Below are 21,671 nucleotides of genomic sequence, written 5' to 3' on the forward strand. Positions count from 1 at the left end.
TCGTCTGACTGCTGTCTAAAAACTCATCACGCTATCCTCGTAACAGCCTATCGAAGAAAGCTGACACACGATGCAAAGTGAAATTGCAGCATTTTGTACGTCTCAGCAGAGGAGCTACGTGTTTTGTCGACACTCACTGGACAATTGTAAAATTCACAAGCGTCTCGAATGCAGTGTTTCCCACGTATTCGCTCATTTCACGGTTCCGTTGGAGATGTTCTTCACCTCTTGACACAAAAAAGAAACGCAGTCGGTAGAACTCGAACCTACGCTCCCAGAGGGAATCTGATTTCTAGTCAGACGCCTTAACCACTCGGCCACGACTGCCGGTCGCAGAAGCGTCTCTCGACAAGTGCAACTGCTCCTTTTCAAGCAATCTGACGTAAGAACACGACATGGCCTCACTCGTTTCTGTAGTGCTTCCGTTGCCAGCACATTAGCCGTTACGACAGTGTATCAATTTTCGCCTGGACGGGGGCTTGAACCCGGGACCCTTTGGTTGAAAGTCTAGCGCTCTACCGACTGAGCTACCCGGTCCCTCGGCCGAGCATTGTGGTACATGCTGCATGGTGTTTGAGTGATTCGCGTGTCGTAATTACTGGCTTACGGCTCCAATGGCGACTTCACCGACTTCCCACTGACGCACCGCTGACGCTACTTTTCTGTCGTCTTAAACGATGGACATACTTGCAAGCAGCTGCGAGATCTTAAGAAAGGAAACGCTGCACCACTGCTTTTGCCACACTCGAATGAATTGAATTGCGATTCTTAAAAAGAAATGAATGCTCGCTCTGTCCAACACTTTGAAGCACATCTGCGTACTCACGAACACGGCGACGGCGCGACAAAATGACGGGGGCGCATTCGTGGGCCTGCGACTGATTTCTGCAGTACTAGCGTCCGTGCGAGGTGAACCGAGAGCCGCAACAGACAGCGGCCGTCGCGAAACAGTATTCTTAAACATAAATTTCCGTCTTGTTGAGAATGGTGTCACTGGTTTGGATCCGCTTTCACCCACGCATGTCACATGTGGGCGAAAATTTCTGCTCGTTTTTACGCAAAATCACACGCAGCCGGTAGGATTCGAACCTACGCTCCCAGAGGGAATCTGATTTCGAGTCAGACGCCTTAACCACTCGGCCACGACTGCCACTAGCGGACGATCCTCCCGACACATGCAACTGCTACTGTTTAAAGCACTGCAGTGCCAGGAAACGGCGTAGCAGCATTCTTTTCCGTAGTGCTTACACCGCTACGAGACGTGCGGCTACCAAGGTATTAAAATTTCCGCCCGAACAGGGACTTGAACCCTGGACCCTTAGGTTAAAAGCCTAATGCTCTACCGACTGAGCTATCCGGGCTCACATTACCTTAACACCCCTCCCTCTAGGCATACTGACACATTGCCTCATGTCCTTTACTGTTGGGTAGTCGTTGCGTGGAGCTGATACTGTTTAAACGTCGTCTGACTGCTGTCTAAAAACTCATCACGCTATCCTCGTAACAGCCTATCGAAGAAAGCTGACACACGATGCAAAGTGAAATTGCAGCATTTTGTACGTCTCAGCAGAGGAGCTACGTGTTTTGTCGACACTCACTGGACAATTGTAAAATTCACAAGCGTCTCGAATGCAGTGTTTCCCACGTATTCGCTCATTTCACGGTTCCGTTGGAGATGTTCTTCACCTCTTGACACAAAAAAGAAACGCAGTCGGTAGGACTCGAACCTACGCTCCCAGAGGGAATCTGATTTCTAGTCAGACGCCTTAACCACTCGGCCACGACTGCCGGTCGCAGAAGCGTCTCTCGACAAGTGCAACTGCTCCTTTTCAAGCAATCTGACGTAAGAACACGACATGGCCTCACTCGTTTCTGTAGTGCTTCCGTTGCCAGCACATTATCCGTTACGACAGTGTATCAATTTTCGCCTGGACGGGGGCTTGAACCCGGGACCCTTTGGTTGAAAGTCTAGCGCTCTACCGACTGAGCTACCCGGTCCCTCGGCCGAGCATTGTGGTACATGCTGCATGGTGTTTGAGTGATTCGCGTGTCGTAATTACTGGCTTACGGCTCCAATGGCGACTTCACCGACTTCCCACTGACGCACCGCTGACGCTACTTTTCTGTCGTCTTAAACGATGGACATACTTGCAAGCAGCTGCGAGATCTTAAGAAAGGAAACGCTGCACCACTGCTTTTGCCACACTCGAATGAATTGAATTGCGATTCTTAAAAAGAAATGAATGCTCGCTCTGTCCAACACTTTGAAGCACATCTGCGTACTCACGAACACGGCGACGGCGCGACAAAATGACGGGGGCGCATTCGTGGGCCTGCGACTGATTTCTGCAGTACTAGCGTCCGTGCGAGGTGAACCGAGAGCCGCAACAGACAGCGGCCGTCGCGAAACAGTATTCTTAAACATAAATTTCCGTCTTGTTGAGAATGGTGTCACTGGTTTGGATCCGCTTTCACCCACGCATGTCACATGTGGGCGAAAATTTCTGCTCGTTTTTACGCAAAATCACACGCAGCCGGTAGGATTCGAACCTACGCTCCCAGAGGGAATCTGATTTCGAGTCAGACGCCTTAACCACTCGGCCACGACTGCCACTAGCGGACGATCCTCCCGACACATGCAACTGCTACTGTTTAAAGCACTGCAGTGCCAGGAAACGGCGTAGCAGCATTCTTTTCCGTAGTGCTTACACCGCTACGAGACGTGCGGCTACCAAGGTATTAAAATTTCCGCCCGAACAGGGACTTGAACCCTGGACCCTTAGGTTAAAAGCCTAATGCTCTACCGACTGAGCTATCCGGGCTCACATTACCTTAACACCCCTCCCTCTAGGCATACTGACACATTGCCTCATGTCCTTTACTGTTGGGTAGTCGTTGCGTGGAGCTGATACTGTTTAAACGTCGTCTGACTGCTGTCTAAAAACTCATCACGCTATCCTCGTAACAGCCTATCGAAGAAAGCTGACACACGATGCAAAGTGAAATTGCAGCATTTTGTACGTCTCAGCAGAGGAGCTACGTGTTTTGTCGACACTCACTGGACAATTGTAAAATTCACAAGCGTCTCGAATGCAGTGTTTCCCACGTATTCGCTCATTTCACGGTTCCGTTGGAGATGTTCTTCACCTCTTGACACAAAAAAGAAACGCAGTCGGTAGAACTCGAACCTACGCTCCCAGAGGGAATCTGATTTCTAGTCAGACGCCTTAACCACTCGGCCACGACTGCCGGTCGCAGAAGCGTCTCTCGACAAGTGCAACTGCTCCTTTTCAAGCAATCTGACGTAAGAACACGACATGGCCTCACTCGTTTCTGTAGTGCTTCCGTTGCCAGCACATTAGCCGTTACGACAGTGTATCAATTTTCGCCTGGACGGGGGCTTGAACCCGGGACCCTTTGGTTGAAAGTCTAGCGCTCTACCGACTGAGCTACCCGGTCCCTCGGCCGAGCATTGTGGTACATGCTGCATGGTGTTTGAGTGATTCGCGTGTCGTAATTACTGGCTTACGGCTCCAATGGCGACTTCACCGACTTCCCACTGACGCACCGCTGACGCTACTTTTCTGTCGTCTTAAACGATGGACATACTTGCAAGCAGCTGCGAGATCTTAAGAAAGGAAACGCTGCACCACTGCTTTTGCCACACTCGAATGAATTGAATTGCGATTCTTAAAAAGAAATGAATGCTCGCTCTGTCCAACACTTTGAAGCACATCTGCGTACTCACGAACACGGCGACGGCGCGACAAAATGACGGGGGCGCATTCGTGGGCCTGCGACTGATTTCTGCAGTACTAGCGTCCGTGCGAGGTGAACCGAGAGCCGCAACAGACAGCGGCCGTCGCGAAACAGTATTCTTAAACATAAATTTCCGTCTTGTTGAGAATGGTGTCACTGGTTTGGATCCGCTTTCACCCACGCATGTCACATGTGGGCGAAAATTTCTGCTCGTTTTTACGCAAAATCACACGCAGCCGGTAGGATTCGAACCTACGCTCCCAGAGGGAATCTGATTTCGAGTCAGACGCCTTAACCACTCGGCCACGACTGCCACTAGCGGACGATCCTCCCGACACATGCAACTGCTACTGTTTAAAGCACTGCAGTGCCAGGAAACGGCGTAGCAGCATTCTTTTCCGTAGTGCTTACACCGCTACGAGACGTGCGGCTACCAAGGTATTAAAATTTCCGCCCGAACAGGGACTTGAACCCTGGACCCTTAGGTTAAAAGCCTAATGCTCTACCGACTTAGCTATCCGGGCTCACATTACCTTAACACCCCTCCCTCTAGGCATATTGACACATTGCCTCATGTCCTTTACTGTTGGGTAGTCGTTGCGTGGAGCTGATACTGTTTAAACGTCGTCTGACTGCTGTCTAAAAACTCATCACGCTATCCTCGTAACAGCCTATCGAAGAAAGCTGACACACGATGCAAAGTGAAATTGCAGCATTTTGTACGTCTCAGCAGAGGAGCTACGTGTTTTGTCGACACTCACTGGACAATTGTAAAATTCACAAGCGTCTCGAATGCAGTGTTTCCCACGTATTCGCTCATTTCACGGTTCCGTTGGAGATGTTCTTCACCTCTTGACACAAAAAAGAAACGCAGTCGGTAGGACTCGAACCTACGCTCCCAGAGGGAATCTGATTTCTAGTCAGACGCCTTAACCACTCGGCCACGACTGCCGGTCGCAGAAGCGTCTCTCGACAAGTGCAACTGCTCCTTTTCAAGCAATCTGACGTAAGAACACGACATGGCCTCACTCGTTTCTGTAGTGCTTCCGTTGCCAGCACATTAGCCGTTACGACAGTGTATCAATTTTCGCCTGGACGGGGGCTTGAACCCGGGACCCTTTGGTTGAAAGTCTAGCGCTCTACCGACTGAGCTACCGGTCCCTCGGCCGAGCATTGTGGTACATGCTGCATGGTGTTTGAGTGATTCGCGTGTCGTAATTACTGGCTTACGGCTCCAATGGCGACTTCACCGACTTCCCACTGACGCACCGCTGACGCTACTTTTCTGTCGTCTTAAACGATGGACATACTTGCAAGCAGCTGCGAGATCTTAAGAAAGGAAACGCTGCACCACTGCTTTTGCCACACTCGAATGAATTGAATTGCGATTCTTAAAAAGAAATGAATGCTCGCTCTGTCCAACACTTTGAAGCACATCTGCGTACTCACGAACACGGCGACGGCGCGACAAAATGACGGGGGCGCATTCGTGGGCCTGCGACTGATTTCTGCAGTACTAGCGTCCGTGCGAGGTGAACCGAGAGCCGCAACAGACAGCGGCCGTCGCGAAACAGTATTCTTAAACATAAATTTCCGTCTTGTTGAGAATGGTGTCACTGGTTTGGATCCGCTTTCACCCACGCATGTCACATGTGGGCGAAAATTTCTGCTCGTTTTTACGCAAAATCACACGCAGCCGGTAGGATTCGAACCTACGCTCCCAGAGGGAATCTGATTTCGAGTCAGACGCCTTAACCACTCGGCCACGACTGCCACTAGCGGACGATCCTCCCGACACATGCAACTGCTACTGTTTAAAGCACTGCAGTGCCAGGAAACGGCGTAGCAGCATTCTTTTCCGTAGTGCTTACACCGCTACGAGACGTGCGGCTACCAAGGTATTAAAATTTCCGCCCGAACAGGGACTTGAACCCTGGACCCTTAGGTTAAAAGCCTAATGCTCTACCGACTGAGCTATCCGGGCTCACATTACCTTAACACCCCTCCCTCTAGGCATATTGACACATTGCCTCATGTCCTTTACTGTTGGGTAGTCGTTGCGTGGAGCTGATACTGTTTAAACGTCGTCTGACTGCTGTCTAAAAACTCATCACGCTATCCTCGTAACAGCCTATCGAAGAAAGCTGACACACGATGCAAAGTGAAATTGCAGCATTTTGTACGTCTCAGCAGAGGAGCTACGTGTTTTGTCGACACTCACTGGACAATTGTAAAATTCACAAGCGTCTCGAATGCAGTGTTTCCCACGTATTCGCTCATTTCACGGTTCCGTTGGAGATGTTCTTCACCTCTTGACACAAAAAAGAAACGCAGTCGGTAGGACTCGAACCTACGCTCCCAGAGGGAATCTGATTTCTAGTCAGACGCCTTAACCACTCGGCCACGACTGCCGGTCGCAGAAGCGTCTCTCGACAAGTGCAACTGCTCCTTTTCAAGCAATCTGACGTAAGAACACGACATGGCCTCACTCGTTTCTGTAGTGCTTCCGTTGCCAGCACATTAGCCGTTACGACAGTGTATCAATTTTCGCCTGGACGGGGGCTTGAACCCGGGACCCTTTGTTGAAAGTCTAGCGCTCTACCGACTGAGCTACCCGGTCCCTCGGCCGAGCATTGTGGTACATGCTGCATGGTGTTTGAGTGATTCGCGTGTCGTAATTACTGGCTTACGGCTCCAATGGCGACTTCACCGACTTCCCACTGACGCACCGCTGACGCTACTTTTCTGTCGTCTTAAACGATGGACATACTTGCAAGCAGCTGCGAGATCTTAAGAAAGGAAACGCTGCACCACTGCTTTTGCCACACTCGAATGAATTGAATTGCGATTCTTAAAAAGAAATGAATGCTCGCTCTGTCCAACACTTTGAAGCACATCTGCGTACTCACGAACACGGCGACGGCGCGACAAAATGACGGGGGCGCATTCGTGGGCCTGCGACTGATTTCTGCAGTACTAGCGTCCGTGCGAGGTGAACCGAGAGCCGCAACAGACAGCGGCCGTCGCGAAACAGTATTCTTAAACATAAATTTCCGTCTTGTTGAGAATGGTGTCACTGGTTTGGATCCGCTTTCACCCACGCATGTCACATGTGGGCGAAAATTTCTGCTCGTTTTTACGCAAAATCACACGCAGCCGGTAGGATTCGAACCTACGCTCCCAGAGGGAATCTGATTTCGAGTCAGACGCCTTAACCACTCGGCCACGACTGCCACTAGCGGACGATCCTCCCGACACATGCAACTGCTACTGTTTAAAGCACTGCAGTGCCAGGAAACGGCGTAGCAGCATTCTTTTCCGTAGTGCTTACACCGCTACGAGACGTGCGGCTACCAAGGTATTAAAATTTCCGCCCGAACAGGGACTTGAACCCTGGACCCTTAGGTTAAAAGCCTAATGCTCTACCGACTGAGCTATCCGGGCTCACATTACCTTAACACCCCTCCCTCTAGGCATACTGACACATTGCCTCATGTCCTTTACTGTTGGGTAGTCGTTGCGTGGAGCTGATACTGTTTAAACGTCGTCTGACTGCTGTCTAAAAACTCATCACGCTATCCTCGTAACAGCCTATCGAAGAAAGCTGACACACGATGCAAAGTGAAATTGCAGCATTTTGTACGTCTCAGCAGAGGAGCTACGTGTTTTGTCGACACTCACTGGACAATTGTAAAATTCACAAGCGTCTCGAATGCAGTGTTTCCCACGTATTCGCTCATTTCACGGTTCCGTTGGAGATGTTCTTCACCTCTTGACACAAAAAAGAAACGCAGTCGGTAGGACTCGAACCTACGCTCCCAGAGGGAATCTGATTTCTAGTCAGACGCCTTAACCACTCGGCCACGACTGCCGGTCGCAGAAGCGTCTCTCGACAAGTGCAACTGCTCCTTTTCAAGCAATCTGACGTAAGAACACGACATGGCCTCACTCGTTTCTGTAGTGCTTCCGTTGCCAGCACATTAGCCGTTACGACAGTGTATCAATTTTCGCCTGGACGGGGGCTTGAACCCGGGACCCTTTGGTTGAAAGTCTAGCGCTCTACCGACTGAGCTACCCGGTCCCTCGGCCGAGCATTGTGGTACATGCTGCATGGTGTTTGAGTGATTCGCGTGTCGTAATTACTGGCTTACGGCTCCAATGGCGACTTCACCGACTTCCCACTGACGCACCGCTGACGCTACTTTTCTGTCGTCTTAAACGATGGACATACTTGCAAGCAGCTGCGAGATCTTAAGAAAGGAAACGCTGCACCACTGCTTTTGCCACACTCGAATGAATTGAATTGCGATTCTTAAAAAGAAATGAATGCTCGCTCTGTCCAACACTTTGAAGCACATCTGCGTACTCACGAACACGGCGACGGCGCGACAAAATGACGGGGGCGCATTCGTGGGCCTGCGACTGATTTCTGCAGTACTAGCGTCCGTGCGAGGTGAACCGAGAGCCGCAACAGACAGCGGCCGTCGCGAAACAGTATTCTTAAACATAAATTTCCGTCTTGTTGAGAATGGTGTCACTGGTTTGGATCCGCTTTCACCCACGCATGTCACATGTGGGCGAAAATTTCTGCTCGTTTTTACGCAAAATCACACGCAGCCGGTAGGATTCGAACCTACGCTCCCAGAGGGAATCTGATTTCGAGTCAGACGCCTTAACCACTCGGCCACGACTGCCACTAGCGGACGATCCTCCCGACACATGCAACTGCTACTGTTTAAAGCACTGCAGTGCCAGGAAACGGCGTAGCAGCATTCTTTTCCGTAGTGCTTACACCGCTACGAGACGTGCGGCTACCAAGGTATTAAAATTTCCGCCCGAACAGGGACTTGAACCCTGGACCCTTAGGTTAAAAGCCTAATGCTCTACCGACTGAGCTATCCGGGCTCACATTACCTTAACACCCCTCCCTCTAGGCATACTGACACATTGCCTCATGTCCTTTACTGTTGGGTAGTCGTTGCGTGGAGCTGATACTGTTTAAACGTCGTCTGACTGCTGTCTAAAAACTCATCACGCTATCCTCGTAACAGCCTATCGAAGAAAGCTGACACACGATGCAAAGTGAAATTGCAGCATTTTGTACGTCTCAGCAGAGGAGCTACGTGTTTTGTCGACACTCACTGGACAATTGTAAAATTCACAAGCGTCTCGAATGCAGTGTTTCCCACGTATTCGCTCATTTCACGGTTCCGTTGGAGATGTTCTTCACCTCTTGACACAAAAAAGAAACGCAGTCGGTAGGACTCGAACCTACGCTCCCAGAGGGAATCTGATTTCTAGTCAGACGCCTTAACCACTCGGCCACGACTGCCGGTCGCAGAAGCGTCTCTCGACAAGTGCAACTGCTCCTTTTCAAGCAATCTGACGTAAGAACACGACATGGCCTCACTCGTTTCTGTAGTGCTTCCGTTGCCAGCACATTATCCGTTACGACAGTGTATCAATTTTCGCCTGGACGGGGGCTTGAACCCGGGACCCTTTGGTTGAAAGTCTAGCGCTCTACCGACTGAGCTACCCGGTCCCTCGGCCGAGCATTGTGGTACATGCTGCATGGTGTTTGAGTGATTCGCGTGTCGTAATTACTGGCTTACGGCTCCAATGGCGACTTCACCGACTTCCCACTGACGCACCGCTGACGCTACTTTTCTGTCGTCTTAAACGATGGACATACTTGCAAGCAGCTGCGAGATCTTAAGAAAGGAAACGCTGCACCACTGCTTTTGCCACACTCGAATGAATTGAATTGCGATTCTTAAAAAGAAATGAATGCTCGCTCTGTCCAACACTTTGAAGCACATCTGCGTACTCACGAACACGGCGACGGCGCGACAAAATGACGGGGGCGCATTCGTGGGCCTGCGACTGATTTCTGCAGTACTAGCGTCCGTGCGAGGTGAACCGAGAGCCGCAACAGACAGCGGCCGTCGCGAAACAGTATTCTTAAACATAAATTTCCGTCTTGTTGAGAATGGTGTCACTGGTTTGGATCCGCTTTCACCCACGCATGTCACATGTGGGCGAAAATTTCTGCTCGTTTTTACGCAAAATCACACGCAGCCGGTAGGATTCGAACCTACGCTCCCAGAGGGAATCTGATTTCGAGTCAGACGCCTTAACCACTCGGCCACGACTGCCACTAGCGGACGATCCTCCCGACACATGCAACTGCTACTGTTTAAAGCACTGCAGTGCCAGGAAACGGCGTAGCAGCATTCTTTTCCGTAGTGCTTACACCGCTACGAGACGTGCGGCTACCAAGGTATTAAAATTTCCGCCCGAACAGGGACTTGAACCCTGGACCCTTAGGTTAAAAGCCTAATGCTCTACCGACTGAGCTATCCGGGCTCACATTACCTTAACACCCCTCCCTCTAGGCATACTGACACATTGCCTCATGTCCTTTACTGTTGGGTAGTCGTTGCGTGGAGCTGATACTGTTTAAACGTCGTCTGACTGCTGTCTAAAAACTCATCACGCTATCCTCGTAACAGCCTATCGAAGAAAGCTGACACACGATGCAAAGTGAAATTGCAGCATTTTGTACGTCTCAGCAGAGGAGCTACGTGTTTTGTCGACACTCACTGGACAATTGTAAAATTCACAAGCGTCTCGAATGCAGTGTTTCCCACGTATTCGCTCATTTCACGGTTCCGTTGGAGATGTTCTTCACCTCTTGACACAAAAAAGAAACGCAGTCGGTAGAACTCGAACCTACGCTCCCAGAGGGAATCTGATTTCTAGTCAGACGCCTTAACCACTCGGCCACGACTGCCGGTCGCAGAAGCGTCTCTCGACAAGTGCAACTGCTCCTTTTCAAGCAATCTGACGTAAGAACACGACATGGCCTCACTCGTTTCTGTAGTGCTTCCGTTGCCAGCACATTAGCCGTTACGACAGTGTATCAATTTTCGCCTGGACGGGGGCTTGAACCCGGGACCCTTTGGTTGAAAGTCTAGCGCTCTACCGACTGAGCTACCCGGTCCCTCGGCCGAGCATTGTGGTACATGCTGCATGGTGTTTGAGTGATTCGCGTGTCGTAATTACTGGCTTACGGCTCCAATGGCGACTTCACCGACTTCCCACTGACGCACCGCTGACGCTACTTTTCTGTCGTCTTAAACGATGGACATACTTGCAAGCAGCTGCGAGATCTTAAGAAAGGAAACGCTGCACCACTGCTTTTGCCACACTCGAATGAATTGAATTGCGATTCTTAAAAAGAAATGAATGCTCGCTCTGTCCAACACTTTGAAGCACATCTGCGTACTCACGAACACGGCGACGGCGCGACAAAATGACGGGGGCGCATTCGTGGGCCTGCGACTGATTTCTGCAGTACTAGCGTCCGTGCGAGGTGAACCGAGAGCCGCAACAGACAGCGGCCGTCGCGAAACAGTATTCTTAAACATAAATTTCCGTCTTGTTGAGAATGGTGTCACTGGTTTGGATCCGCTTTCACCCACGCATGTCACATGTGGGCGAAAATTTCTGCTCGTTTTTACGCAAAATCACACGCAGCCGGTAGGATTCGAACCTACGCTCCCAGAGGGAATCTGATTTCGAGTCAGACGCCTTAACCACTCGGCCACGACTGCCACTAGCGGACGATCCTCCCGACACATGCAACTGCTACTGTTTAAAGCACTGCAGTGCCAGGAAACGGCGTAGCAGCATTCTTTTCCGTAGTGCTTACACCGCTACGAGACGTGCGGCTACCAAGGTATTAAAATTTCCGCCCGAACAGGGACTTGAACCCTGGACCCTTAGGTTAAAAGCCTAATGCTCTACCGACTTAGCTATCCGGGCTCACATTACCTTAACACCCCTCCCTCTAGGCATATTGACACATTGCCTCATGTCCTTTACTGTTGGGTAGTCGTTGCGTGGAGCTGATACTGTTTAAACGTCGTCTGACTGCTGTCTAAAAACTCATCACGCTATCCTCGTAACAGCCTATCGAAGAAAGCTGACACACGATGCAAAGTGAAATTGCAGCATTTTGTACGTCTCAGCAGAGGAGCTACGTGTTTTGTCGACACTCACTGGACAATTGTAAAATTCACAAGCGTCTCGAATGCAGTGTTTCCCACGTATTCGCTCATTTCACGGTTCCGTTGGAGATGTTCTTCACCTCTTGACACAAAAAAGAAACGCAGTCGGTAGGACTCGAACCTACGCTCCCAGAGGGAATCTGATTTCTAGTCAGACGCCTTAACCACTCGGCCACGACTGCCGGTCGCAGAAGCGTCTCTCGACAAGTGCAACTGCTCCTTTTCAAGCAATCTGACGTAAGAACACGACATGGCCTCACTCGTTTCTGTAGTGCTTCCGTTGCCAGCACATTAGCCGTTACGACAGTGTATCAATTTTCGCCTGGACGGGGGCTTGAACCCGGGACCCTTTGGTTGAAAGTCTAGCGCTCTACCGACTGAGCTACCGGTCCCTCGGCCGAGCATTGTGGTACATGCTGCATGGTGTTTGAGTGATTCGCGTGTCGTAATTACTGGCTTACGGCTCCAATGGCGACTTCACCGACTTCCCACTGACGCACCGCTGACGCTACTTTTCTGTCGTCTTAAACGATGGACATACTTGCAAGCAGCTGCGAGATCTTAAGAAAGGAAACGCTGCACCACTGCTTTTGCCACACTCGAATGAATTGAATTGCGATTCTTAAAAAGAAATGAATGCTCGCTCTGTCCAACACTTTGAAGCACATCTGCGTACTCACGAACACGGCGACGGCGCGACAAAATGACGGGGGCGCATTCGTGGGCCTGCGACTGATTTCTGCAGTACTAGCGTCCGTGCGAGGTGAACCGAGAGCCGCAACAGACAGCGGCCGTCGCGAAACAGTATTCTTAAACATAAATTTCCGTCTTGTTGAGAATGGTGTCACTGGTTTGGATCCGCTTTCACCCACGCATGTCACATGTGGGCGAAAATTTCTGCTCGTTTTTACGCAAAATCACACGCAGCCGGTAGGATTCGAACCTACGCTCCCAGAGGGAATCTGATTTCGAGTCAGACGCCTTAACCACTCGGCCACGACTGCCACTAGCGGACGATCCTCCCGACACATGCAACTGCTACTGTTTAAAGCACTGCAGTGCCAGGAAACGGCGTAGCAGCATTCTTTTCCGTAGTGCTTACACCGCTACGAGACGTGCGGCTACCAAGGTATTAAAATTTCCGCCCGAACAGGGACTTGAACCCTGGACCCTTAGGTTAAAAGCCTAATGCTCTACCGACTGAGCTATCCGGGCTCACATTACCTTAACACCCCTCCCTCTAGGCATATTGACACATTGCCTCATGTCCTTTACTGTTGGGTAGTCGTTGCGTGGAGCTGATACTGTTTAAACGTCGTCTGACTGCTGTCTAAAAACTCATCACGCTATCCTCGTAACAGCCTATCGAAGAAAGCTGACACACGATGCAAAGTGAAATTGCAGCATTTTGTACGTCTCAGCAGAGGAGCTACGTGTTTTGTCGACACTCACTGGACAATTGTAAAATTCACAAGCGTCTCGAATGCAGTGTTTCCCACGTATTCGCTCATTTCACGGTTCCGTTGGAGATGTTCTTCACCTCTTGACACAAAAAAGAAACGCAGTCGGTAGGACTCGAACCTACGCTCCCAGAGGGAATCTGATTTCTAGTCAGACGCCTTAACCACTCGGCCACGACTGCCGGTCGCAGAAGCGTCTCTCGACAAGTGCAACTGCTCCTTTTCAAGCAATCTGACGTAAGAACACGACATGGCCTCACTCGTTTCTGTAGTGCTTCCGTTGCCAGCACATTAGCCGTTACGACAGTGTATCAATTTTCGCCTGGACGGGGGCTTGAACCCGGGACCCTTTGTTGAAAGTCTAGCGCTCTACCGACTGAGCTACCCGGTCCCTCGGCCGAGCATTGTGGTACATGCTGCATGGTGTTTGAGTGATTCGCGTGTCGTAATTACTGGCTTACGGCTCCAATGGCGACTTCACCGACTTCCCACTGACGCACCGCTGACGCTACTTTTCTGTCGTCTTAAACGATGGACATACTTGCAAGCAGCTGCGAGATCTTAAGAAAGGAAACGCTGCACCACTGCTTTTGCCACACTCGAATGAATTGAATTGCGATTCTTAAAAAGAAATGAATGCTCGCTCTGTCCAACACTTTGAAGCACATCTGCGTACTCACGAACACGGCGACGGCGCGACAAAATGACGGGGGCGCATTCGTGGGCCTGCGACTGATTTCTGCAGTACTAGCGTCCGTGCGAGGTGAACCGAGAGCCGCAACAGACAGCGGCCGTCGCGAAACAGTATTCTTAAACATAAATTTCCGTCTTGTTGAGAATGGTGTCACTGGTTTGGATCCGCTTTCACCCACGCATGTCACATGTGGGCGAAAATTTCTGCTCGTTTTTACGCAAAATCACACGCAGCCGGTAGGATTCGAACCTACGCTCCCAGAGGGAATCTGATTTCGAGTCAGACGCCTTAACCACTCGGCCACGACTGCCACTAGCGGACGATCCTCCCGACACATGCAACTGCTACTGTTTAAAGCACTGCAGTGCCAGGAAACGGCGTAGCAGCATTCTTTTCCGTAGTGCTTACACCGCTACGAGACGTGCGGCTACCAAGGTATTAAAATTTCCGCCCGAACAGGGACTTGAACCCTGGACCCTTAGGTTAAAAGCCTAATGCTCTACCGACTGAGCTATCCGGGCTCACATTACCTTAACACCCCTCCCTCTAGGCATACTGACACATTGCCTCATGTCCTTTACTGTTGGGTAGTCGTTGCGTGGAGCTGATACTGTTTAAACGTCGTCTGACTGCTGTCTAAAAACTCATCACGCTATCCTCGTAACAGCCTATCGAAGAAAGCTGACACACGATGCAAAGTGAAATTGCAGCATTTTGTACGTCTCAGCAGAGGAGCTACGTGTTTTGTCGACACTCACTGGACAATTGTAAAATTCACAAGCGTCTCGAATGCAGTGTTTCCCACGTATTCGCTCATTTCACGGTTCCGTTGGAGATGTTCTTCACCTCTTGACACAAAAAAGAAACGCAGTCGGTAGGACTCGAACCTACGCTCCCAGAGGGAATCTGATTTCTAGTCAGACGCCTTAACCACTCGGCCACGACTGCCGGTCGCAGAAGCGTCTCTCGACAAGTGCAACTGCTCCTTTTCAAGCAATCTGACGTAAGAACACGACATGGCCTCACTCGTTTCTGTAGTGCTTCCGTTGCCAGCACATTAGCCGTTACGACAGTGTATCAATTTTCGCCTGGACGGGGGCTTGAACCCGGGACCCTTTGGTTGAAAGTCTAGCGCTCTACCGACTGAGCTACCCGGTCCCTCGGCCGAGCATTGTGGTACATGCTGCATGGTGTTTGAGTGATTCGCGTGTCGTAATTACTGGCTTACGGCTCCAATGGCGACTTCACCGACTTCCCACTGACGCACCGCTGACGCTACTTTTCTGTCGTCTTAAACGATGGACATACTTGCAAGCAGCTGCGAGATCTTAAGAAAGGAAACGCTGCACCACTGCTTTTGCCACACTCGAATGAATTGAATTGCGATTCTTAAAAAGAAATGAATGCTCGCTCTGTCCAACACTTTGAAGCACATCTGCGTACTCACGAACACGGCGACGGCGCGACAAAATGACGGGGGCGCATTCGTGGGCCTGCGACTGATTTCTGCAGTACTAGCGTCCGTGCGAGGTGAACCGAGAGCCGCAACAGACAGCGGCCGTCGCGAAACAGTATTCTTAAACATAAATTTCCGTCTTGTTGAGAATGGTGTCACTGGTTTGGATCCGCTTTCACCCACGCATGTCACATGTGGGCGAAAATTTCTGCTCGTTTTTACGCAAAATCACACGCAGCCGGTAGGATTCGAACCTACGCTCCCAGAGGGAATCTGATTTCGAGTCAGACGCCTTAACCACTCGGCCACGACTGCCACTAGCGGACGATCCTCCCGACACATGCAACTGCTACTGTTTAAAGCACTGCAGTGCCAGGAAACGGCGTAGCAGCATTCTTTTCCGTAGTGCTTACACCGCTACGAGACGTGCGGCTACCAAGGTATTAAAATTTCCGCCCGAACAGGGACTTGAACCCTGGACCCTTAGGTTAAAAGCCTAATGCTCTACCGACTGAGCTATCCGGGCTCACATTACCTTAACACCCCTCCCTCTAGGCATACTGACACATTGCCTCATGTCCTTTACTGTTGGGTAGTCGTTGCGTGGAGCTGATACTGTTTAAACGTCGTCTGACTGCTGTCTAAAAACTCATCACGCTATCCTCGTAACAGCCTATCGAAGAAAGCTGACACACGATGCAAAGTGAAATTGCAGCATTTTGTACGTCTCAGCAGAGGAGCTACGTGTTTTGTCGACACTCACTGGACAATTGTAAAATTCACAAGCGTCTCGAATGCAGTGTTTCCCACGTATTCGCTCATTTCACGGTTCCGTTGGAGATGTTCTTCACCTCTTGACACAAAAAAGAAACGCAGTCGGTAGGACTCGAACCTACGCTCCCAGAGGGAATCTGATTTCTAGTCAGACGCCTTAACCACTCGGCCACGACTGCCGGTCGCAGAAGCGTCTCTCGACAAGTGCAACTGCTCCTTTTCAAGCAATCTGACGTAAGAACACGACATGGCCTCACTCGTTTCTGTAGTGCTTCCGTTGCCAGCACATTAGCCGTTACGACAGTGTATCAATTTTCGCCTGGACGGGGGCTTGAACCCGGGACCCTTTGGTTGAAAGTCTAGCGCTCTACCGACTGAGCTACCCGGTCCCTCGGCCGAGCATTGTGGTACATGCTGCATGGTGTTTGAGTGATTCGCGTGTCGTAATTACTGGCTTACGGCTCCAATGGCGACTTCACCGACTTCCCACTGACGCACCGCTGACGCTACTTTTCTGTCGTCTTAAACGATGGACATACTTGCAAGCAGCTGCGAGATCTTAAGAAAGGAAACGCTGCACCACTGCTTTTGCCACACTCGAATGAATTGAATTGCGATTCTTAAAAAGAAATGAATGCTCGCTCTGTCCAACACTTTGAAGCACATCTGCGTACTCACGAACACGGCGACGGCGCGACAAAATGACGGGGGCGCATTCGTGGGCCTGCGACTGATTTCTGCAGTACTAGCGTCCGTGCGAGGTGAACCGAGAGCCGCAACAGACAGCGGCCGTCGCGAAACAGTATTCTTAAACATAAATTTCCGTCTTGTTGAGAATGGTGTCACTGGTTTGGATCCGCTTTCACCCACGCATGTCACATGTGGGCGAAAATTTCTGCTCGTTTTTACGCAAAATCACACGCAGCCGGTAGGATTCGAACCTACGCTCCCAGAGGGAATCTGATTTCGAGTCAGACGCCTTAACCACTCGGCCACGACTGCCACTAGCGGACGATCCTCCCGACACATGCAACTGCTACTGTTTAAAGCACTGCAGTGCCAGGAAACGGCGTAGCAGCATTCTTTTCCGTAGTGCTTACACCGCTACGAGACGTGCGGCTACCAAGGTATTAAAATTTCCGCCCGAACAGGGACTTGAACCCTGGACCCTTAGGTTAAAAGCCTAATGCTCTACCGACTGAGCTATCCGGGCTCACATTACCTTAACACCCCTCCCTCTAGGCATACTGACACATTGCCTCATGTCCTTTACTGTTGGGTAGTCGTTGCGTGGAGCTGATACTGTTTAAACGTCGTCTGACTGCTGTCTAAAAACTCATCACGCTATCCTCGTAACAGCCTATCGAAGAAAGCTGACACACGATGCAAAGTGAAATTGCAGCATTTTGTACGTCTCAGCAGAGGAGCTACGTGTTTTGTCGACACTCACTGGACAATTGTAAAATTCACAAGCGTCTCGAATGCAGTGTTTCCCACGTATTCGCTCATTTCACGGTTCCGTTGGAGATGTTCTTCACCTCTTGACACAAAAAAGAAACGCAGTCGGTAGGACTCGAACCTACGCTCCCAGAGGGAATCTGATTTCTAGTCAGACGCCTTAACCACTCTTTTTTTTTTTCTTTTTTTTTTCTTTTTTCATCATATCTCTTTTTTTTTGTTTGTTTTTTTGATTATTTATTTTTTTTGATTCTTTTTTTTTTTTTTCACTGGACAATTGTAAAATTCACAAGCGTCTCGAATGCAGTGTTTCCCACGTATTCGCTCATTTCACGGTTCCGTTGGAGATGTTCTTCACCTCTTGACACAAAAACGGACGCAGTCGGTAGGACTCTTTTTTTTTTTTTCGCCTTAACCACTCTTTTTTTTTTTTTTTTTTTAGTCAGACGCCTTAACCACTCTTTTTTTTTTCTTTTTTCTTTTTTTAACCACTCTTTTTTTTTTTTTTAATTTCTTAACCACTCTTTTGTTTTTTTATTTTTTTTTTAAACCAAATATACCTTCTTGCAAGATCAGGCCAGGGCGGCGGTGGAGGCAAAGGGGGCAGGGGTCGCAATCCGAGGCCTGGCCACAGTGTCTCCCTCACCGTCCCAACCCGAGAAACGTGGAATAACGGAAAGAGTGGTGTGTTGTACTCTTTATTATTGTGTAACAGAGTATTGCTTTTTTTTTTATTTAAATTTTTTTTTTTTTTTTTTTTTTTTATGGAGTTCCTTTAGGAGAACAAAGATCCATCGTGGCCAGCAGAAACATGTCCAAAACGATGTTGCGAAATAAGAATAACGTCCTCTGAAGGTGTGGAAAGAACGTGAGGAAGGAAGAACGAAAACGCGAAACACAAAATAAAAAACCATTCTAGGAGGACAATGACCACAAGTAGGCAGCGGAGGCCCACCGCTACCATAGAAAGGCAAAAAATAGAGACTCTCAAAATAATATAGAAATGAAAAACACAAACAAATAACCACACTAAACGTGCCAAATATGTCTGGCGCACGGGAATGGGGAAGTGTACGCAATTCCGGCAGCAACAAACATATTTCGTCTTCTCGATAAGCTTGATTTCCGTGCCCAAGAGGCAACCGTTTCAACGCAAATTATCTTTGAGCGCCGTCTCACAGTTCAGGGACAAGTCAATGACAGTCCTGCAATAGTCACAAAAAATGAAGTAAAGGTCAGCAATAGGGAACAAGCGTCAATCCAGGAGAGAAGAGCCAATATGGCAATCCTAAGGACAACCGCCCAAATGGCGGAAGATAAGTCGAGCCGGTGAGACAAATGAACTGTCATACATCAAGAAAATTAGAACAATATATCATTCCACACATTCCGCCAGAGGAAACAGTGGAATGGGAAGTACATAATCATGGCAGGAGAGAAATATGTAATTTAGTAAAGGCGGTCCGTAGAGGGACATCTAAAAATCGGGCATAATTGGAAACACACTGCGGATTTCGTTGCTCCCGTCCATAGTAGTCCCAAAGATACGTCAAAAACTGCAAGCGATCCATGAGGCGGAGAGAGAAAATCGCATGTGCCGCATGCGCGGCGATCCACACGGTAGCGTTTCTCTTGGTGGCAGGATACGGCCGCCAGTCGGGAACCAGGATATACGAAGGTTGTATGGCACTCGGGGTAGTCCTATTAATCAACGCCAACATCTCACGGGTGGCAGCCCATACCTCGTGAAACTGGGGGCACACAAAACGGTGTTCGATCGTGTCCTCAGCCGCGCACCGCCAACAGATGCCACTCGGGAGGAGATTGATTGCGTGGAGTTTCGCATTCGTGGCAACGGTGCGATTCACAACTTTATACCAAGTGTCCCGAACATCTGATGTTAACAATTTACTGGAAATGTTGGACCACACCGTCCGCCAATCGTATTGCGGCAGCCTCAACTCCCATTTGTTAGTCGGCGGAATTCCGCGGAGGGCCTCTGCGATCGCGCTGACGTTACCCCTGCGCCGATCGTCACCTATCAGATAGCTAGTGTGGAGGAAGTACTGGCGAACGAAATTCAATTTGTACGGGATAGCCTGGATAGAGACAGGCGCGCGGAGAGAAGCAGGGCGGTAAAGGTCGAAGAGTACCGACGTGGGGCCAAGCCCCGCATGGGCTATTACACAGTTAGTTCGGTGGAGCAAAAGGGCAGCACACTTGGAAGGAAAATCAACCAGACCGATGCCGCCCCTGTCCGGCGGGAGCGTGCAAATATTGTAGGCGACCTTAAAGATTTCGCCTCGCCAGACCAGCCAAAAAACAGCATGCTTGATGGCCCGTTCGATCTCCTTCGGCACCGGCAAAACTTGAGCGAGGTACCAGGCCTTGGCCAACATCTGGGTATTAACAACCGAAACTCTATCCAGCAAAGACAAATTTCGTTTGGCGGCAGCCTGAGTCGCCGCTCGAACAGAATATAAGACCGCGCGCCAGTTTAACACTGCCATTTGTTGTACATTTGCCGTCATCTGGATCCCGAGAATCTTATGTCGTAACTTGACGGTATACCAATCACGACGGACAGCCCTCATGGTCGCAGTAAGCGGCAGCAAGATGGACTTACGGGGGTTCACAACCGCACCCGATGCCGATTCAAATTGGTGAAGAATGAGACGGAGCGAATCAATATCGTCGGGACTTTGGATAAAAACTCCCAAGTCATCCGCATACGCCCGACAGACAAGCGAACCCGTACCAAACTGGACACCGTGGCAAACATTCGTTAGCTTACGGAGTAGAGGATCCAGCGCTAAAACGAATAAGCCCATGGAAAGCGGGCACCCTTGGCGGACGGATCTGTTCATCCTGAGGACATCACCGGCCTGGCCATGAAAAAGGATTCGGGAAGTGGCCGATTTCAGAAGGTTAGATATCACATGCGTGAATTTGAAACCAAATCCAAACTTATACATGACCCGCCGCAAGTATTCGTGACTAATTCGATCGAATGCATTATGAAAATCAATGGAAAGTATCGCAGCCCGGCCGCCACGACGTGACGAGGCAGAAGCGATACATTCTCGATACGCCAGGACGGCATCAAATATATTCCGTCCAGGTACTGCACACGATTGAGAAGGACTAATGACGGTCTTCAACGCCGGCCGCAAACGGTGTGAAAAACAGCGTGCTATGATTTTATAATCGGCGTTTAATAGAGTAATCGGCCGTAAAGTCACCGCACTTTGGATGCCAGTGGTCTTCGGGATGAGGACGATGAGCCCCTCTAAAATGTCTTCCGGCACATCGAGACCATTATGTATTTCATTAACAATGGCAACGAAAGTATCAGTTAAAAGACCGGAAAATTTCACATAAAATTCCACAGGAATTCCGTCAATGCCAGGTGCCTTTCCCTTCGGGCTAGCCTTAACGGCGGCAGAAACATCAGCAGCTGTAAAACGCTCATTTAAAAGAAGTCGATCCTGACGCGTTAAAATTGAAGGCAGGTCGTGTAAAAACATCTGCAAGGAGGCGTCATGCAAAGGTTGAGATTGAAAGAGTTTAGAGTAGTGATCGTAAATTTCGTCCTTAATCACCCGACGATCCGAAGTTCTAAGACCGTCACGCGTTATCCAGTCCGTGAATAAAAGTTTTTCACGCCGCAGTCGGGCTCGTCGTAAATGATACAATGATAGTGGTTCTTCCAAAGAGGGATCGAAAGGCCTGCTACGAACAACAGAGCCCTGCGCCTTCCGATGCAGATGGTTTAAAATCTGCGTTTTAATTTTCCGTAACATGGGAAGGAGGTCAGGGCGGTCGGTAACCCGAGTAATTAAATCCTCTAAACAATCGCGATAAAAATTGACCGTCATCATGTTCCAATGGGCCTTGTCACGACAGTAATTTATGAGCAAATTACGAAGAGCCGGTTTAGCGTGACGGAGCCACCATGCGACAGTAGAACACGCCTGTGGGCGGCTCTGAAGAAGTTG

At 49.8% G+C, this 21,671-nt stretch overlaps 36 non-coding genes across 36 annotated transcripts; all 36 read right to left on the minus strand.

Annotated features, from left to right (window-relative positions):
• Positions 1-245: 245 nt before the first annotated feature.
• On the minus strand, positions 246-327 carry Trnas-aga (transfer RNA serine (anticodon AGA)). Its single transcript has one exon. It is a non-coding gene; the product is annotated as a tRNA-Ser (tRNA).
• Positions 328-1,068: 741 nt separating this feature from the next.
• Trnas-cga (transfer RNA serine (anticodon CGA)) lies at positions 1,069-1,150 on the minus strand. Its single transcript has one exon. It is a non-coding gene; the product is annotated as a tRNA-Ser (tRNA).
• Positions 1,151-1,288: 138 nt separating this feature from the next.
• Positions 1,289-1,361, minus strand: Trnak-uuu (transfer RNA lysine (anticodon UUU)). Its single transcript has one exon. It is a non-coding gene; the product is annotated as a tRNA-Lys (tRNA).
• A 345-nt stretch (positions 1,362-1,706) lies between these two features.
• Trnas-aga (transfer RNA serine (anticodon AGA)) lies at positions 1,707-1,788 on the minus strand. Its single transcript has one exon. It is a non-coding gene; the product is annotated as a tRNA-Ser (tRNA).
• A 741-nt stretch (positions 1,789-2,529) lies between these two features.
• On the minus strand, positions 2,530-2,611 carry Trnas-cga (transfer RNA serine (anticodon CGA)). The gene has a single exon. It is a non-coding gene; the product is annotated as a tRNA-Ser (tRNA).
• Positions 2,612-2,749: 138 nt separating this feature from the next.
• On the minus strand, positions 2,750-2,822 carry Trnak-uuu (transfer RNA lysine (anticodon UUU)). The gene has a single exon. It is a non-coding gene; the product is annotated as a tRNA-Lys (tRNA).
• Positions 2,823-3,167: 345 nt separating this feature from the next.
• On the minus strand, positions 3,168-3,249 carry Trnas-aga (transfer RNA serine (anticodon AGA)). The gene has a single exon. It is a non-coding gene; the product is annotated as a tRNA-Ser (tRNA).
• A 741-nt stretch (positions 3,250-3,990) lies between these two features.
• Trnas-cga (transfer RNA serine (anticodon CGA)) lies at positions 3,991-4,072 on the minus strand. Its single transcript has one exon. It is a non-coding gene; the product is annotated as a tRNA-Ser (tRNA).
• A 138-nt stretch (positions 4,073-4,210) lies between these two features.
• On the minus strand, positions 4,211-4,283 carry Trnak-uuu (transfer RNA lysine (anticodon UUU)). Its single transcript has one exon. It is a non-coding gene; the product is annotated as a tRNA-Lys (tRNA).
• A 345-nt stretch (positions 4,284-4,628) lies between these two features.
• Positions 4,629-4,710, minus strand: Trnas-aga (transfer RNA serine (anticodon AGA)). The gene has a single exon. It is a non-coding gene; the product is annotated as a tRNA-Ser (tRNA).
• A 740-nt stretch (positions 4,711-5,450) lies between these two features.
• Positions 5,451-5,532, minus strand: Trnas-cga (transfer RNA serine (anticodon CGA)). The gene has a single exon. It is a non-coding gene; the product is annotated as a tRNA-Ser (tRNA).
• A 138-nt stretch (positions 5,533-5,670) lies between these two features.
• Positions 5,671-5,743, minus strand: Trnak-uuu (transfer RNA lysine (anticodon UUU)). Its single transcript has one exon. It is a non-coding gene; the product is annotated as a tRNA-Lys (tRNA).
• Positions 5,744-6,088: 345 nt separating this feature from the next.
• Positions 6,089-6,170, minus strand: Trnas-aga (transfer RNA serine (anticodon AGA)). Its single transcript has one exon. It is a non-coding gene; the product is annotated as a tRNA-Ser (tRNA).
• A 740-nt stretch (positions 6,171-6,910) lies between these two features.
• Trnas-cga (transfer RNA serine (anticodon CGA)) lies at positions 6,911-6,992 on the minus strand. Its single transcript has one exon. It is a non-coding gene; the product is annotated as a tRNA-Ser (tRNA).
• A 138-nt stretch (positions 6,993-7,130) lies between these two features.
• On the minus strand, positions 7,131-7,203 carry Trnak-uuu (transfer RNA lysine (anticodon UUU)). The gene has a single exon. It is a non-coding gene; the product is annotated as a tRNA-Lys (tRNA).
• Positions 7,204-7,548: 345 nt separating this feature from the next.
• Positions 7,549-7,630, minus strand: Trnas-aga (transfer RNA serine (anticodon AGA)). Its single transcript has one exon. It is a non-coding gene; the product is annotated as a tRNA-Ser (tRNA).
• Positions 7,631-8,371: 741 nt separating this feature from the next.
• On the minus strand, positions 8,372-8,453 carry Trnas-cga (transfer RNA serine (anticodon CGA)). The gene has a single exon. It is a non-coding gene; the product is annotated as a tRNA-Ser (tRNA).
• A 138-nt stretch (positions 8,454-8,591) lies between these two features.
• Positions 8,592-8,664, minus strand: Trnak-uuu (transfer RNA lysine (anticodon UUU)). Its single transcript has one exon. It is a non-coding gene; the product is annotated as a tRNA-Lys (tRNA).
• A 345-nt stretch (positions 8,665-9,009) lies between these two features.
• Trnas-aga (transfer RNA serine (anticodon AGA)) lies at positions 9,010-9,091 on the minus strand. The gene has a single exon. It is a non-coding gene; the product is annotated as a tRNA-Ser (tRNA).
• A 741-nt stretch (positions 9,092-9,832) lies between these two features.
• Trnas-cga (transfer RNA serine (anticodon CGA)) lies at positions 9,833-9,914 on the minus strand. Its single transcript has one exon. It is a non-coding gene; the product is annotated as a tRNA-Ser (tRNA).
• A 138-nt stretch (positions 9,915-10,052) lies between these two features.
• Trnak-uuu (transfer RNA lysine (anticodon UUU)) lies at positions 10,053-10,125 on the minus strand. The gene has a single exon. It is a non-coding gene; the product is annotated as a tRNA-Lys (tRNA).
• A 345-nt stretch (positions 10,126-10,470) lies between these two features.
• Positions 10,471-10,552, minus strand: Trnas-aga (transfer RNA serine (anticodon AGA)). Its single transcript has one exon. It is a non-coding gene; the product is annotated as a tRNA-Ser (tRNA).
• A 741-nt stretch (positions 10,553-11,293) lies between these two features.
• On the minus strand, positions 11,294-11,375 carry Trnas-cga (transfer RNA serine (anticodon CGA)). Its single transcript has one exon. It is a non-coding gene; the product is annotated as a tRNA-Ser (tRNA).
• A 138-nt stretch (positions 11,376-11,513) lies between these two features.
• Positions 11,514-11,586, minus strand: Trnak-uuu (transfer RNA lysine (anticodon UUU)). Its single transcript has one exon. It is a non-coding gene; the product is annotated as a tRNA-Lys (tRNA).
• A 345-nt stretch (positions 11,587-11,931) lies between these two features.
• Positions 11,932-12,013, minus strand: Trnas-aga (transfer RNA serine (anticodon AGA)). Its single transcript has one exon. It is a non-coding gene; the product is annotated as a tRNA-Ser (tRNA).
• A 740-nt stretch (positions 12,014-12,753) lies between these two features.
• Positions 12,754-12,835, minus strand: Trnas-cga (transfer RNA serine (anticodon CGA)). The gene has a single exon. It is a non-coding gene; the product is annotated as a tRNA-Ser (tRNA).
• A 138-nt stretch (positions 12,836-12,973) lies between these two features.
• Trnak-uuu (transfer RNA lysine (anticodon UUU)) lies at positions 12,974-13,046 on the minus strand. Its single transcript has one exon. It is a non-coding gene; the product is annotated as a tRNA-Lys (tRNA).
• Positions 13,047-13,391: 345 nt separating this feature from the next.
• Trnas-aga (transfer RNA serine (anticodon AGA)) lies at positions 13,392-13,473 on the minus strand. Its single transcript has one exon. It is a non-coding gene; the product is annotated as a tRNA-Ser (tRNA).
• A 740-nt stretch (positions 13,474-14,213) lies between these two features.
• Trnas-cga (transfer RNA serine (anticodon CGA)) lies at positions 14,214-14,295 on the minus strand. Its single transcript has one exon. It is a non-coding gene; the product is annotated as a tRNA-Ser (tRNA).
• Positions 14,296-14,433: 138 nt separating this feature from the next.
• Trnak-uuu (transfer RNA lysine (anticodon UUU)) lies at positions 14,434-14,506 on the minus strand. Its single transcript has one exon. It is a non-coding gene; the product is annotated as a tRNA-Lys (tRNA).
• Positions 14,507-14,851: 345 nt separating this feature from the next.
• Trnas-aga (transfer RNA serine (anticodon AGA)) lies at positions 14,852-14,933 on the minus strand. Its single transcript has one exon. It is a non-coding gene; the product is annotated as a tRNA-Ser (tRNA).
• A 741-nt stretch (positions 14,934-15,674) lies between these two features.
• Positions 15,675-15,756, minus strand: Trnas-cga (transfer RNA serine (anticodon CGA)). Its single transcript has one exon. It is a non-coding gene; the product is annotated as a tRNA-Ser (tRNA).
• Positions 15,757-15,894: 138 nt separating this feature from the next.
• Trnak-uuu (transfer RNA lysine (anticodon UUU)) lies at positions 15,895-15,967 on the minus strand. Its single transcript has one exon. It is a non-coding gene; the product is annotated as a tRNA-Lys (tRNA).
• A 345-nt stretch (positions 15,968-16,312) lies between these two features.
• Trnas-aga (transfer RNA serine (anticodon AGA)) lies at positions 16,313-16,394 on the minus strand. The gene has a single exon. It is a non-coding gene; the product is annotated as a tRNA-Ser (tRNA).
• Positions 16,395-17,135: 741 nt separating this feature from the next.
• Trnas-cga (transfer RNA serine (anticodon CGA)) lies at positions 17,136-17,217 on the minus strand. Its single transcript has one exon. It is a non-coding gene; the product is annotated as a tRNA-Ser (tRNA).
• Positions 17,218-17,355: 138 nt separating this feature from the next.
• Positions 17,356-17,428, minus strand: Trnak-uuu (transfer RNA lysine (anticodon UUU)). The gene has a single exon. It is a non-coding gene; the product is annotated as a tRNA-Lys (tRNA).
• Between the last annotated feature and the right edge of the window lie 4,243 nt (positions 17,429-21,671).

This window comes from Schistocerca nitens, chromosome 4 (assembly GCF_023898315.1).
Source record: "Schistocerca nitens isolate TAMUIC-IGC-003100 chromosome 4, iqSchNite1.1, whole genome shotgun sequence".
Lineage (NCBI taxonomy): Eukaryota > Metazoa > Arthropoda > Insecta > Orthoptera > Acrididae > Schistocerca > Schistocerca nitens.